This window comes from Macaca mulatta, chromosome 3, assembly GCF_049350105.2.
Source record: "Macaca mulatta isolate MMU2019108-1 chromosome 3, T2T-MMU8v2.0, whole genome shotgun sequence".
In the NCBI taxonomy this organism is placed as follows: Eukaryota; Metazoa; Chordata; class Mammalia; order Primates; family Cercopithecidae; genus Macaca; species Macaca mulatta.
Window position 1 is genome coordinate 33,972,647 of NC_133408.1, and position 11,709 is coordinate 33,984,355.

The 11,709-nt window shown below is 55.7% G+C and overlaps 1 long non-coding RNA gene across 1 annotated transcript; it reads left to right on the top strand.

The window, feature by feature from the left end:
• The first annotated feature begins 8,020 nt into the window (after positions 1–8,020).
• On the top strand, positions 8,021–10,531 carry LOC144339678 (uncharacterized). Its single transcript, XR_013414990.1, has 3 exons — positions 8,021–8,272; positions 8,754–8,931; positions 10,323–10,531. It is a non-coding gene; the product is annotated as an uncharacterized LOC144339678 (long non-coding RNA).
• The last annotated feature ends 1,178 nt before the right edge of the window (positions 10,532–11,709 follow it).

The window sequence follows — 11,709 nt, forward strand, 5'->3', positions numbered from 1 at the left end:
ATTGACCCACTTCACAGAGAAGCACCTCCCTCACCTGCCTGGCCCCACTGCTAACCCGCCAGATGCTGTCCTTGGAGTATGGGGGAATGTGCTTTGCTGCCATTTCTGAACCTGAAAAAGTTTATCTTTCCTCTGAGAGCCCTGATCTAGGTAGGCGAGCTCCTGTATACTTTAGTGCCATTTGTTCAAGCTCTAATTATGGAAGGGACTTTTAGCGAAAAGAGCTTGGTGCTGAGGTGTAATTCTCTGAGCACAGTGGACCTGAGAGCAGCCTTGCAGTTACAGGGTTTTCTGGCTCAAAGGAGCAAGTCCTTTCCAGTCGTCTCGGAAGGGAAGAGTCTGTGTCTCGGTGATGTAGGGTGTCTTTGGGGATAAATGAGGTCCCTTTGTGCACGGCCTGCCCAGCAGAGGCCACAGGCCAGAGACATGCAGATCTTGGACACCTTCCCTCTCTGGGGTCAGGACTGGGACCAGAGGAGATGCCAAGGCCAAGACTAAAGGCCCCCAAAGGTCTTCTGGGTGACTCCCCATCCAGGGCTGAAAGTCTCCCTGTGACCCTCTGGGAGGCTCTGCTTGCACCCCCAGGACCAGGCACAGCCCCACACTCTCCTCCCCACACCAGTTCCTCTGCCACCCTCACGGGGCCCGACCACTCCCTGCAGCTTGGGGACTCCAAAGCACCCCCTTCCCTGAGTGACGGGAGGGGCCCCTGAGCCAGGGCCCTCCAACAGCTGTCCCGGGGCCTGAAGTCTGTGGAGGGGTCACATCCTCACTCCTTCCTTTCTGCATTCCCACTTCTCTGACGGAAGGGGTGGAGACCCTTTCCGGCTCTCCAAGTCTACCTCCCAACAGCCTTGGAGGGGCATCCTCGGGGGAGATTATGAATAGGATGGGGCGCTGCTGTCTTTGTGGAAGCCCAGGCCTCCTCCTCAAAGACCCTATGATCCCGTGTCTGACTTGTAGGTGCCCGTGTCCCCTCCCCACCAGGCTGTGCCCTCCTTGAGGGTAGGGGTCCCCTCCAGTTCCTTTCTGGGACCCGGAGCTCACTTCAGGACTCAGCACGAAGTAGATGGCCTGAGATAAGCAGACAAGTAGATGTAACTGCTGCCAGGCCCACGGGGATCACAGGGCCGCCCACGTGCTCCGCGAAGCACACAGGCACTGATGTGATGGCACAGCACCACCAGGGTCTTTCAGGAGGGGACTCAGAGTGCTGAGCTGCCTGTGGTCAGCCTGGGAGAAGGGGCCTGTCCTTGATGACAGTGGTTCATGTGCACTGGCTGTTTCTGGAGTTAGCAGAAATAAATCCATTCTTTATGTAACAAACAGAGGCTCCCTGCACTGGCCCAGGCTCGGGCCAGGGCTCTGAATGCCAGGAGGGTGTAGAGAAGGCAGGTGGCCCTTTGACCCCGCAGTCAGGCAGCACCTGCCCACCCTGGCTGCTGCCACCAGCTGGTTCCAGCGTCTGCTGCTCAGCTAGTGTGTTAGCCAGTGCTCTTCAGTGTCAGCTTCGTGGCAGCCTCTGTCATTGAGAACAGTTTAACAGAGGAGAAGGAAGTTGCAGAGGCCCTGCCCCAGTACAGGTCTGCCTTCCCCGCCAGCGTTACCCAGCGTGGCCGTGGGAACTGCAGGAACCAGGTTCCCGGGAGGACGCAGATGACCAACCTCTGCTGGGGCTTAAATGGGCTCCCCGGGGAAGGGCAGCTTTCTAGCACTTCCTTCCTTCTCCTGCAGCCTTCTCTTACCTTCCTGGGGCAGGGAACGGGTGCTGATGTGCTGAGATGGGGTTTTCTGCCTGTTAGAGTTGCTGGGGAAAACAACTTAATGTTTTAGCAAGGAAACAACATGCTTCATGGCACTAAACTGTGTTTCAGGGGCTCCAGAAAGGTATCAGTTGTTACAAAATCATCAGGCCAATGCTCAGGACCCACCACTAAGGAATAAGCCAGCAGCTCTCCACAAGGGGGCACAGCTAGCTTTCCTTTTCACCTCCAGAGGCTGAGGCATCTTGCCGGCTTGAGGCAGCCAGGCACCAGCTGGGGGCTGCAGTGCAGGGGCAGGCCTGGGGTCTGATTATCGTGGGAGGAGAAGTGCATAGTATATTGGTCCCCCCAGAGTGACGTTGGAGAGAAGCCCCAGTCTCTCCCTTGCCCCTCTATTCCCCACCAACCCAGCTGCCCTGGCAGAGGGACAAAGGCCTGGTGATGCCTCTGTCCTGGGGACAGTGAGATGGGCAGAGGGCCCAGTGGGTTTGTCACCACTGGGATCGGACACCTGCAGACTCCCAGGTATCCAATAATAAGTATCATGACCAGCAGGGGCTAAGGGGTGTTGGGTGTGTTTTTCTGTCCTTGTGTGTGTGGATTCCAAGGATCTTTCTTAAATTCTGGACACCTGCGGGGCCAGGGCTGTCACTTTCCACTTTTTCTGAGAGCAGAGACATGTGCACTCCTCCCTCCTCTCAGCCCCCCTCCCTTCTTCTTGCTCAGTGCTCCATGCTCCCGGTCCCTTCGGTTCGCCCCTCCTGGAGCTGCTGAAGGGTGGGGAGGCAGCTCTCGGGACAGAGGAGCAGGCAGGGAGGGTGCTCTCCCCTGCAGGCTGTTCTGAGGGGTGGATTCTTCTTGCTACTTCCTGGGAGACTGCATGCCCAAGGGAGCACAGCCGTGCCAGCCTCGCATGACCCGTCTGAAGTCACAGCCAGCTCTGTAACCTGCCCCATTGCCGTGAGGCTCTGTCCTTGCTTTGCTCCAACCACTCTGAGCCTGCCTGTCCTGCATGGTGCACACAGCAGAGAAGCCAGGTGCAGATATTTCTCTCGGAGCTCTCAGTGACCGGCGGGGCAGGGCCCTTTAATCACACCATGAAAGACAGCAAGAACGTGAGTCTCTGCTTAGTCATTATCTGGGTCTCTGTGGTCTAGCCGGGGCAGGAGTGGAGGCGGCATGTTCCTTGCTGCGGCCAAGCAAGGCTGCTGGGCCCCAGGTGCTGGCCTGCCAGGTGCTGTGGGGTCTGCCCCGTGCATCCCCTGCAGAGGTGCTCCCCAGGCCCCACTAGACCACGGCTAAGGCTGAGCTTTAATTCGTTTGTATACAAGCAGATTTCAGGTGTACTAACTGAACAAGATGCATGCTTTTAAAAATCAAGAGTGGCAACAGAAGAGCAAGGGGCCACGCCCCAAGGCCCGACCTGGACACCTCCCAGTAAGTGACAGTAACGCAGGAGACTTAAGGGTAGGAATTCAATGGACACATCCTTTAGCCAAGATGTGGCATTTCTGTCTGTAATATGAACACACCCTTATATGACAGGGGTTAGTAAACATCCCTGATTCCTCAGGTGGGGACAGTCACACGCTTGCAGGAGGATTTTGCAATGGGGCTGAGCCCAGTGAGGCAACGACCTTGGAAGCTGCTATTAGTCACCATCTGGGCAGGCAGCTACTACAACGTACTGTGTTACCCCTCAGCTCTGGGGTCCTTTGAGCCCCGCAGGCGTGACCTTGCTGACCCTCTCTGGCCCCAGGCTGTGGGTGTTCCAGGCCGTCAGAGCTGCCGGGGGACCCTGGAGACAGAGCAGCTTTCCCAGCTGTGTCATCACAGAGACAAGGAAGCTGAGGCCACTGTCCGCAGCTGGGGGCACAGTCAGGTGAGAATTCTAATTCCTTGAGCTTTTCCCCGCACTCTGGTCCTGAGCCAACCCTGCTGACTTGCTGGTGAGGTCCCCCCACCCCGACCACCTCAGTTTTTCTCCCGGTGCCCTGAGACCAGTCGCTGCTGCAGTGAGTCATAAGTGCCTCTGAGCACAGAGAGGACTTCCAAGCACAGTGAAGGGTCACCAGCAACTTTCAGGAAACAGAAAAATTGCTGGGGAATCAGTACCATTCATGCCCTGTGGTTGAGAGGGAGGCTAGGGGCCACCCAAGGGACTGGGGAGACTTGGGGGGTCCAGGCCCAGACAGAGCCTGTTCCCAGCCAAGAACCAGGGGTGGCACCCTTCTCCCCCCTCCCATGGAAACTGCATCCAAAGCAAGAAACTCCATCTGAGACCACACTGAACAAGAAAGGGCCGTTACATTCTATTTCGAAATAGCCCCTGGAGAAAGAAGGGAAGTAAATTGCACAAGTGGGCGTCCATTTCCTTCTACGCGGCCATGGTCACTGTGGTGCTCAGCCAGGCTCCTGGTGACGTGAGGCACATCTCTCAGTTGGCAAAGCAGCCCACACACTCCCTCCATTGCACAGTCACCCAGGGCTGGGAGGAGCACTAGGCCCCTGAGCCCAGCCTCTCCAGGCACAGTGAGAATCATTTAACATCTCTGACCACGTCTCGTCTTCTCTCCAAGAGGCACTCTAACAGCAGCACATGACCTGGTCAGATTCACAGTAAACAGTGTCTTCCGAGCTGAAAACAAACAAACCTCACTTGACATTCCACATCAGGACCATCCCTCGCCACGGCTGGGTGGAGGCTGGACGCCAGACAGCCGTGCCGCTCTGAGGCAGCGAAGGCAGTGGCCAGCCCCTCTCCTGCCTGTGCACTCAGGGAATCTGCCGGTTGTGAACTGGCCTGGCCACAGAGGATGCCTTCCTCGGCTCTGACCATGGTGGAATGCATGATCTCCTGGGATGGGTATTTCTCATGCCCTGGGAGGTCATGGGGCATGAGCTGCACTAAGCAGCGGAGGGCCAGTGGGTTGAAGCCCTGCTCTTGATTTCACACACCTCTTCCAAGACTTTCAAAGTGCTCCTTTCTTTTCTTGTTTTAGTTTTTTGGGGGGACAGGGTCTCAGTATGTTGCCCAGGCCTCAAGCAGTCCTCGGCCTCAGTGTCCCGGGTAGCTGGGATTACAGGCTCAGGTCATGTGCTCCAGCTCAAAGCACCCACTTTCTATCCCTGCCATGTTTCCAATGACAAACCAGGCAACTGGAGCAGATTCCGACAGGTGCCAGGCGTGAGCCCCGTGCTGTGCCCCAACCAGTGGATGGTGCCCCTGGCCCCGAGCCATTTGCCTGCCAGCAGACAAGCACCCAACAGCATGGGTCAGTTCCGGGGTTCAAAGAGTCCATTTGTGTCCTGGACATAGCTCCTCCCCAAAGGAGAACTCAAGTCAATTTTGGGGGTGCCAGGAGTTTATTCAGGGGTTGCTCTGTGAGTGGGTGCAGAGAGTGGGGAGGGAGGAAATCTGACCGGCAGAGCACTAAGAGCACATCTCTGCTGAGGGAAGCTGGGCTCCAGCCCCGGGACCCCTGAGGAGCCGTGGGGTCACTCTCACTAGTGTTGTGTGACCGGCAGCAGGGGGAACTTGAGGACTTGTCCACCAGCCTCGCCCTACACTGTTTGAGGCCTCCTCCTGGGATCAACTCCCCAGCATGTCCAGTACATCTGGCCCGTCCCACTGAGACACCAGCAAGCTCCCTCCTGTGAGGTAGGAGAGGGTGCCTGTGTCTGGGCAGGGACGGGGACAGGGACACTGTCAGCACCTGCCGGCAGATGTACCCATCATGCACCACTGTCCCAGGCCAGCAGAGGTATTTGTCACACATCACGGCCCCAGGCCTGGGCTTGCTAACTACTTCTCTGGTGCGAGGCCGAATGGTGCCCCGTTGGAAGGAAAAATGCCAGGCACACTTTGCCGAGAGCTGGCGCCCCACAACTGTGTGGGTACAGAGTGGGGAAAGAGCAGTACCCGCTCACGAGGGGACCTCTAGGGTTGTCCTGACTGTGTGCAGCTTTTCCTTCCCCACCCGTTTTAGAGCCTCCCCACACATGAGAACCCACCACCTTCCCTTTCCAATTGCGCCTGTGGGAGGGAGGAAAGGAGGTGCCACATCAGGACCACCTCTCAGAATGGGACACACATGGTGGTCCCTTTGCGGGGTTCTCCCTCACGACTGGCCCATCAGTCGACCGACCGTTGGATTCCTCTGCAGGGGCGCTTGGAGACCTGGTGCCGGGGCAGGCATCGTGTGTGCAATGAAGGCAGCACAGGGGCTGGCTCTTGGCTCTCCCTCCTCAGTGGGTGAAGGTCCACGCGGATGGAGTGGGGCTGCGATGGCATAAGCCTCTCGCTGTGTCATCGCTCTTGAAATCCACACCCACTTGTCACTCAGCAGCTGGGGCTGGGATGGACAGGCCTGGCAGAAAGGCTCAGCATTGGGAAAAATGAGCCCCAGAGGTGCACGGAGAGGGCGGGAGAGACGCGCTCAGAGGTCTCTGAGGGAGGCGGAGGGGGAGACACGCTCAGAGATGCAGGGAGGCGGAGGGGGAGAGGCACTCAGAGGTGCAGGGAGGCGGAGGGGGAGACGCACTCAGAGGTGCAGGGAGGCAGAGGGGGAGACGCTCTCAGAGGTGCAGGGAGGCGGAGGGAGAGACTCGCTCAGAGGTGCAGTGTCCTCCCAGCGGAAGGGAGAGGATGAGCAGCCACAGAGCACCTACCAATTCCTAGCTCTGTTGAGACGGCCACAACATTTACAAAGATTTACCTGATCTAATTGCCATCTGGTTTCCAGTTGAGGTGTCGGTAAAGTTCTTTTAGGCAGGTCACTTGGGGCAAAGTGGCTAAGTGAGCACTAAAGTAGTATTAGAACTTTTGTTCTGATTTTTTCGTGCGTTTTTTTGGACAGCACTGATCATTTCATTCATTTATATTTTCAGCAAAGGGCAGCTATTATTCAGCTTGTTCAGTACCCACCTTGTCCCATCTTTTCTGGAGCCAACGACACCTTTCTCTTTAAGGGAGGATCCTCTGAGCCCCGCACTGGCCTCAACCGGAGAAAGTGCTCTGCTACCCTCTCCAAGGACAATTGGTTCTTGGGAGGGTCTGCCCCACACGAGGCCAGCCATGAACCTTCCTTGGGAATTTTTGAATTAGAACCAACAGCCAAGGCTCATGCATGCCTGGGGTGACCAAGGCCCGTTACAGACCCGGAGCCAGAGGACTGGCTGATTTACAACAGCAACAAAACTGCATCTGCACCAGCAGCTGCAACTGGAGTGACTCCCAGTTAAGTTTATGACAATTCTCAGTCCTGCTCCAAGAGCTGTGTCCCTTCTGTGCAGGCCGAGTAGGTGAGCTGTGTGGGGATGTGGTGGGACTCCCACCCCTGCCTCCTCAAGTCTGTGATGAGGGCCCTCATCTCTGCAATCCTCCAGGGATATGGTATTATGTTTAGTTCGCTATTTTCAGAGGAAGACGCAGTTCCAGGGCCCTCTGCTTGGCCTTTCTGACCATAACACCCTCGCTCTGTGGCCCAGAGAGCTAATGTGAGGATTCTGCCCGTTGCTGAATATGTCAATTCAAGTAATGAATCCGGGAACTGGGGAAATAGCCACAGGGTGGACCCAGTGGGCCCCGCTATGCATCAAACCTGAGCCGAAACTCTGCTGACCCCCAAGGCCCCACCCCGACTGTGGACCAGTGACATCTGGGATTTCCAGGAGTTGGGGTCCGTTGAGAGCCAGTGTCCAGTAATGCTTGGAGAGTCTGATCAGTTCCCTTCCACAGTGGAGACAGCAGCCACAGCGTCTTCAGGGAAGGCTGGGAGGAAGATGAAGCCTCTGTGGTTTCACCAGGTGGCAGCGTGGTGAATGCTTCCTCCAGGGCTCTGGGTCTGTGACCCGGCTGAAGTCTGAGAATTGAGATGCTGTGACTTTCTATTGTGGTGACAGGAGTCGGACTTTCACCTGTCAGGCTACAGCGTGGAGCACGAGTCAGACTTCCGCCCCGTCGGGCCCGCGGCGCGGAGCGCGAGTCGGACTTCCGCCCCGTCGGGCCCGCGGCTGGGGGCGCGAGTCGGACTTCCGCCCCGTCGGGCCCGCGGGGGGGGGGGGGGCGCGAGTCGGACTTCCGCCCCGTCGGGCCGCGGCGGGGGGCGCGAGTCGGACTTCCGCCCCGTCGGGTCCGCGGCCGGGGGCGCGAGTCGGACTTCCGCCCCGTCAGGCCCGTGCGGCGGGGAGCGCTAGTCGGACTTCCGCCCGTCAGGCCCGCGACCTGGGGCACGAGTCGGACTTCCGCTCCTCAGGCCTAGGGCGTGGGGCACGAGTCGGACTTCCGCTCGTCAGGCCTATGGCGTGGACCTGTGGCCAATACATTGGCCAAAATGTTCCTGTTAAAACAGGTGGGGGAATGCCAGCTTTCTGCTGCGAACATCCAGGAACTTCTCCGTGCCTCGAAGTGGCGTGCAAGGCCCCGCCGGCCCTGCCCCATTCCCTCTCAACTCCATCTTCCACAGCTCATGGCTCTCACTCACCTCCCTGCTCCTGGAATGATCCAGGTGTGCTCCCACTTCAGGCTTCCCTGCTTGGCTGCTCTCCCAGGCCCAGCTCGACTGGCCCTCGCCTGTCTCAGTGTCTGTGCAGGTGACAACCTCTTGGGACGCCTTTCCCGGCCATACTTTGAACTTGCTTCCTGCTTTCACATTCTCTACACCTTTTCTGCTTTACTTTTCTTCAAAGCCCTTAGCATTGCCTTGCACACCACATGTTTTATTTAGTTGTTTATTGCCTGTCTCCTCCCTCTAAAATTTTAGTCTCCATTGTGGAGGACATTTCCTGGCACACCCTCATGATTTTTGTGTTATGATTGAATGAATGACGTCAGCAATGCCGTTCTTTCCCTCAGTTACTTTGTTTTGAGCTTGTGGCAATCTATAGAAGTTAGTTAATGGGCCTTACAATCTTGACTTGGAGAAAAGGATGCACAAGGTGTCATATGTCAACACAGCCAAACGCCAACACGGCCTCCTCCTTCCCCAGGTTACCAGGAAGAAGTCAGAGGACGCTGCTGCTCCTTGACTCACGTGCTTCCTTGGGAGCTTGAGAAGCTGCTCCCCCTGGTGCTGCGGCGGGTGCTGCTTACCGGGAAACCCGCGGCATCCGAGAAGCTCCACTGTGCTGGGTCTGTCCTGGGTTCTCCCTGCAGGTCAGATCCATGGTAAGAAATGCTGGTGGGCACTGCAGTCTGGCAGGAGCTCACTGTGGGGAAGGAGAGGCTGGGCTGGATCCCAAGGCTGAGCTGTCAGGCTCTGCAGCCCTCCCGGTGCTCAGTTATCAGGCTCACTACCTCTCAAAGGCCTCTCTTCTCTACGTGGACGTTTGTCTGTCACAGCCGCAAGATTCTGACAATAACTTGCTTTCCAAATTCCTAAAATAATTGGTTGCTCCAGTTTAGCCAGCTAAGACTTCCTTGGATAATGACATAACCTAGAAAGATATTTAACAAATTCGTTTAAACTGGAAATTATTGACTCTACAGTTGAGTCAGAAAAACCCATTCAATACACATTCGCAATTTTCAGCAGCAGCTCAATACACATTGGCAATATTCAACAGCAGCGCTGGGTCCTGAGGCTCCAGGGCAGTGCAGGAGCAGGGATTAGAGGTCTGAGCGGTTTCATGGCACTTCTCAGGGGAATACACGGGTTCTGGGTTCTTCCAAGGAACCTCCCTCCGTGCCAGCCACCACCTGGTCCCTGCTGGGGAAATAGTTGTCCAGGGAGCCCTCAACTGTAGGGAAATTACTGACCCTCCCGATGTCACCGCATCTCCACTGGGTCTTCTTTTATTCCTTCTTTCCCCTAGAAAACACCTTCTGACACACTCCTGCTCTGCCTGTCTGTCCCCTGCTGCAGCCAGACAGTGAGCACGAAAGAAGTCCAGTGTCTGGACTGTTTGCTGATTTGCAGAACCTGTTCTCTCGCAGTATCTGTTTTCCAATGCAGATTTTCACGGTCCCCTAAAGAAACTTAAAATTCCATTCCCAGAATGACTTCATTTCCTGATACCCAGCCCAAATTCACTTGTGTTTGGAGCCAATGTGGCAACACAGCCACTTGGGTGGGGTGAACATCACAGCCCACAATTCTGCACTTCAGATTTGGGTTTATCTTAAGACTTAGTGTAACTTTGCATTTGGCAGAGGCCTTTCTCTTTTGTAGCCCTTGCCACCAACCTCATCGTGTAATTACTTGTGAAAGTCTGCTTCATGCCTGTCTGCTCAGCAGATGAGAGACCTTGATGCCTGGGAAGATCCCGCCCTCCCTGGCTCTGTATTCTGAGGTAGTGCATTGCCTAGTAGATGGTTAATTTTAGGTGTCAACTTGACTAAGCTGAGGGAAACCCAGAGAGCTGATACAACATGCTTTGTAAGTATGTCTGAGAGGGAGGATCCAGAAGAGATCAGTACTTGAATCAAGGGACTGAGCAGGGAAAATCCACGCTCCCCAAAGTGCTGAGGGCCCAGATAGAAAAAAAGGCAGAGGAAGGGTCAATTCTTTCCTTATTCTGGATCTGAGACGTCCATCTTCTCCTGCCCCCAAACCTCAGAACTCCAGGTTCTCAGGCCTTCGGACTCTGGGACGTACACCAGGAACTTCCCCGGTTCTCCAGCTTGTAGACGGCAGCAGGACTTCTCATCCTCTGTAACCACAGAAGCCAAGTCACATGAAACCCCCCCTCACCCCTCTTTCTGTGTACATCCTATGGGTTCTGTTTCTATGGAGAACTCTAATACAACTGGCAAAGACTAGCGTTCAGCAAGCGTTTTATTTCTGAATGACTGAGATGTTTGAGTGGCTTCCAAGCTGACATACCTGTGTTTCCATTAAAGCCATTGTTTCGAAGGTCGATGGCAACAAAAGGTTGAAACATGGCATAATCCGGGGTTGTTGATTTGAATTGTACCATGATGTGTTTAAATTTGTACTATGATAGGGATTTGTTGCAAGAAGTTAGGAATGCCGGCATCTAAAAGCTGGAAAAGCGTATTTTGTTGGGGAGGTCTGGAGCTCCCATCTCACACGCAGGAGGGAAGACACAACTGGAAGCAATCAAGCCGACGAACGAGATGTTGTTCCTGCCAGACGCAGGTCCTTGCCTTGTGTGTGCCTAACCTCACTTCGTTCGACAGCAACACAGGAGGAGGAAATCACCATTAACCGTGCTCTTTTATGTGCAGAAGCTGAGGCTTGGAAACTGAAAATGACACAGCTGTGAACGGTCTTGCTGGCATTGGAGCCAGGAGAGAAAATGCCCTTGGTAAAATCTCCCAGCTGAATGGGGAAATGGGAATACACACTGCAGGGCCCACAGAGACAATGGCTGGAAACGTCACAGTCCTCGAGGGGGAGCTGTGCGGTGGCCGGGCTGTGGCCGTGAAGACACAGTGGTGTGGGAGGCTGGGGGCCGCTGGGGATCTGGCTGGAAGGTTTCCGTTAATAGCTGGAGCTCCAGAGCCTGTCCTGGAAGAGGGAAGCGGGCCTGGTCCTGGGAGGGTTTGTAAACCGGCAAGAGCACGTCAGTGTGGAGCTCTGACGTCAGGACCCTGGATGCCTACAACAGAGATCACACGAATGGGGCAAGAAGACCAAGCCCCCCCCATGGTGCAGCTGCTCCACTGTGTCGGGGGAGCTGTGGTGAAACACAGGACTCACTTAGAAAGATCCCGAGAGAGAATCCACCCGCAGAAAACCTGGAGAGTATTCTGAAACTTCCTACAGGAAATCCAGGAGAAAGAGTCCTATTCTGTGATGGGAGGGGGTACTGGTCAGGGGCTGCGTCGGAAAGGCAGTCGTTGGAAAGGATGTACGGATTCTCGCTGGAGGTGCTGAGGCAGCCACAGGAGGTGGTGGGTGGGGGCCTTGGGGATTGGGTGGGGAATCTAGAGCTGGGACCCCTGGATTTGATGGAAGGAGCGTTGCCTTGGGAGGTAAAA